The sequence below is a fragment of the Lactuca virosa genome, chromosome 8 (genome assembly GCF_052849685.1).
Source record: "Lactuca virosa cultivar CGN04683 chromosome 8, Lactuca_virosa_CGN04683_v6, whole genome shotgun sequence".
Classification (NCBI taxonomy): Eukaryota; Viridiplantae; Streptophyta; class Magnoliopsida; order Asterales; family Asteraceae; genus Lactuca; species Lactuca virosa.
The window spans coordinates 161,846,370-161,850,904 of record NC_136433.1 but is presented as its reverse complement, the minus strand read 5'-3'; the positions used below and the strand labels follow the sequence as shown (position 1 = coordinate 161,850,904).

At 33.1% G+C, this 4,535-nt stretch overlaps 1 pseudogene; it reads right to left on the bottom strand.

Moving 5' to 3' along the window:
- Nucleotides 1-1,343: 1,343 nt before the first annotated feature.
- Nucleotides 1,344-2,175, bottom strand: LOC145131015 (protein DETOXIFICATION 31 pseudogene; annotated as a pseudogene).
- Between the last annotated feature and the right edge of the window lie 2,360 nt (nt 2,176-4,535).

Here is a 4,535-nt window from a genome sequence, read left to right as displayed (position 1 = left end):
GACTTCATCGTCCTTAACCGATTTTGACACTTATTAGTTAAATTCGGTCTTATGGAAATTCTTTTGTATCTGGTTTATATATGTTTTAATTCAAATAAAAAGACAGAAACACAAGCCCAGAAAGTTAATATTTAAATAATGTTACAAAGAGAACTCTCAACTTTTGAGATGTTTAACCTTTAAACCAATAATTCGATTTTCTTTTGATTATTAATCGATTAAAAAGAAGCAAGCATAATTATTTAAAGTGCTCCCATCACTCTACAGCAAACAGGTGGGATTTCAGATCTAAGAAAATAAGATTAATCAAGTGACTAAACAGCACATAATTCCTCAATAAAAAACAAAATATTCCAGCTGGTGTTTCCAAGTGCTACCCTGTAACACAAGATTGTTTTTTTGTTTTTATTTATAATACATCCATTAATTTGGGCCAATCAATTTATAGATACATAAAATTTGTCCGGAGAAAATTAAAACATTTACTTTTATCGTGTACAAAGTTTCTATTAAGTAAATTTTATTATTGAAAATTAAAACGTTTTTATCGTGTATAAAGTGTCTATAAGTAAATTTTATTATTAATTAAATCTCTTGATTATGTTAAACATTATACATCTATATAATCACTAAAGAGGTTAAGTATAACAGTAGTAAACAATATTATATTCAATTTATATAATGATAATAAAATATGAAGAAACAATTACTACAAAAATTATGACAATCAAATTTCATCAAAAAAAAAATTATGTACTATAACAATAATTCCAAACTACTGTCGTTATACTAACATTAAATTCAGTAGCATTTTTCTGATCGTATTCATATCTTAATAGAACAAACATTATAGCTCTAATTTTTTTGGTAATACATTTTATTTTTCTAGCCAAAATATATAAAAATTTAGTAAAAAAAATGGAATTCTCTTGAAAAAAAATCAATTTTCTTTTTTCAAAATTGTAGATTTATTTAAAAAGTATATTGTTTATAAGAAATATATTCACAGTTTAAAATACAATATTCACAGTTTAATAAACATAAGAAAAAACATCATAAATGGTCCATGTGGTTTCACCAAATCTGAAGTTTAGTCCACGTGGTTTAGAAACATCATAGATGGTCCCTGTGCTTTCAAAACTTTTGGCGATTGGTCCTTATTGCTAACTCTGTTAAATTATGTCTTTTAATTGAAGGGCATTTTCGTCATTTCACTACCACAGGGACCATTTATGATATATTCTTTTATTTTAAAGAAAATTAAAAAAGAATATATGCAAAAGGTCACACACACACACACAAGTCCCACTGAGAATATAAAATATAAATCATCAGAGCAACCACTATGAACAACCATGAAAGGTTAAAGCGTTAATCACCAACGCTCCACCCCATAACCCCCACCCCAAATTCAATATCAACAACCAACTAAAAAACGTATGAAGAACAAGCGCCACCGCAGATATGTAAGCCATCACCATAATCTTACTCCGCGCTTGAAGAAACTTAGCCATCAGATAATTAAAAGCATAAGCAAACAGCTGCAGAATCATCCATAACGCCATCTGCCCCGCAGCCTGAGAGATATCTTCTGTTTGTTCGATGAAGATGAATAATGGAGTCGCAAAGATGTAGAGAAGCATCAGAATTAGACCAGTGACAAATAGAATCACCCACGATCTCAACATATATATGCCCAACATATCCACTTGACCTACTCCAAAATGCTTGCCCACACAACGTTTCCAATGCACTGCCCATTCCAAGCTGTAGATCAATCGTCAATCAATTTGGGGAAATTCGATTTGAAATCGTTAATTTCGTTTACAGAATCGATGACATCTGAAAGAAATTAGGGTAAATTCAAAATACGAACCATTATTCCCAAAGAGAAACTGACAATGACAGAGTTTTAGATGGAGACAGCGGTGAGATCTAGAGTTCCAACATGACCGGCGAAGGTTTGTGTGATGGGGCCAAGTGAGTATTGACAAATGGAAGTGAAAATCGCATGGTCAACAAGGTACCAGAGCTTATTTGATTCGATTCCAAATTGAAGAAAAAAAAATCTTTTACGTCGTTTATCGGAGGGATATCTTCAACGTCGCCAGTGAAGTGAGTGTTGGGTGTGGGATTTTTGGAAGTAAGAATCGGAGCTTCTGCATTGGTCTCCATTGAACACACCCACACAGAGAGTGTGAGAGAGGGAAGAGTTGAAGAAAGCAAACCCAAATTTACGGGAAACTACAATAATATATTCTAAAAAGAAAAATATTTAAATGTTTAAAATATTAGTCTTTTGAAATATTAATCATAATATACTCATCGAAGAGAGAGAGAGAGAGAGAGAGAGAGAGACCCTTTGCATATTATTTCATTTTTTTAATTTTCTTTAAAATAAGAGAAAACATCATAAATGGTCTCTGTGGTAGTGAAATGACGAAAATGTCCATCAGTTAACGGACAGAATTTAAAGGAGTTAGCAATAAGGACCAATCGTCAAAAGTTTTGAAAGCACAAGGACCATCTATGATGTTTCTAAACCACGGGGACTAAACTTCAGATCTGAGGAATCCACAGGGACCATTCATGTCACACCCCGAAACCAGAACGACGGAAACGTTCGGGGGCGGAGGACGTCATCTACAGTATCATAACAATGCATAATAGTAAAACAAGCAACAACATCATCCATTGCATTAATAATATAATTTAATACAAGTGTGTTCTGTATAGTTTGAAAGACACCAAAATATGAATCAAAATAAAAGACGAGTCACGAATGTGCTCCGTCTTCTCAAAACTTGGTCCAGTGTACCTGTCTACTGGTGACCTGAGAATACAAGTTATTTTGAAAGAGTAGATTAGCATTTAAGTTGGTGAGTTCATAAGTAATTTAGTGTCAAATGTTTGTATAAGTTTGATGAAAGTGTTTGATGTAAATGTTTGTAAGTGTTTGATGTAAATGTTTGTATCTCCTAGAAATTTCTATATTTTCTACTTATAATGTAATGTAGTCTTCTACCAAGACCCGACTGTTCTGTATGTTTGTTCTTTGTAAAAGTGAGTGTTAGGGTCGAATTATATTGTAATATGTCGAAGTCTGTTTTACCCTTCGTATGTTTAGTTACGTTTATTTACTAAGGTGCATTTTGTACGAAGCTTAATTGTCAATACCTTAGTATTTTTTGTATGCTTTCACAGTTCCTATAAATAGGGAACTTTACTAGATTTAGATAAGAGTCTTTACAGAATCTGTCTATTTTTCCTCTGTAAAAGTTGAAAGCGTATATGAGCAGAAACCAGATCTTATTTACATCTTGTGTTCAATTTGCATTCGTTTAACTCTGATTTTTATTAATACTTGATTCCACGTTTCTGCAATTGGTATCAGAGCAGGAATCATGATGTGAGATCTGATTTTCATTCTGTTTCAAAAGGTTTTTGAATCAAAATTCTGGTTCAAAAAGTTCCGCATCTTTTGACGTGAAAAAGTTTTCTAGATCTTGAGTTGTGATTTGATTCTGCAACAGATTTGTTGAATCGAGTATTCTACTTTGTTTTTCTGTTCAATTCAGCGATTTGCTCACAAATTCTCTTTGATTTCTCATAAATTCTCAAAAATTTTCTTCCGTACATCAATGGCGAACTTCAATCTCAACTCGATGACTTCATACTCTCATCTTTTAGGATCTTTAACTAAGATTTCTATGCTCATTCCTGAATACTATGATCAGTGGTCTAGTCGTATGCAGGATTACTTGAATGGAATCGATGAAGAGCTTTGGTCTTACATTTCAGGGAATTTTACTTTACCAACGAACCTTCAACCAATTGGATCTTCATCAAGTACTACAAGTGAGGAAAATCAAAATGATCGTATGAAGAAACTTGAAAAACGATGCATAAGGGAGTTGCGTGGAGCATTGCCTCCAGTGGTGTACAACAATATCAGAAGTTGTACAACTGCAAAGGAAATCTGGAATAATCTCAAAGAAAAGTTTCAAGGCAGCGAGAAGACGAAAGTCAATTCAGTTAAGCAATGTTTGATTGAATTGAAGGATTTCAAGCAAAAAGATGGTGAAACGATCGAAAGTTACTATGATAGGTTGAATGAGCTGATATACAAATGCAATCGATATGGAATCACGAGGACTACCATGGAATTCAATCTCATCTTTGTCATGGGACTTCGTAAGGAATGGAGAAGTGTTAACAAGATGGTGAAAAATCAACAGAGTTTCGATACATCTTCTTTGAATGATTTGTACAATCTTCTGAAAACTCACGAAAGTGAAGTGAATGAAATGGCTGAAGAGTCGAAACTTAGTTTGGGTGGCCCATTAGCACTTGTTTCAAAAGTGACTGAAAAGGAAACTGTCGAAAAAGATGATTCTGATGATGAAGAGGGGTTTATAATGAATTCTGATGATGAGGAAGTTGCTTTTTACTCTAACAATCGAGTTAAAAAGTTTTTCAAGAAACCGTTTAATTCGAAGGTGAAGCAAAGCGAAGGAAAAGGAAGTTTCGTGAAC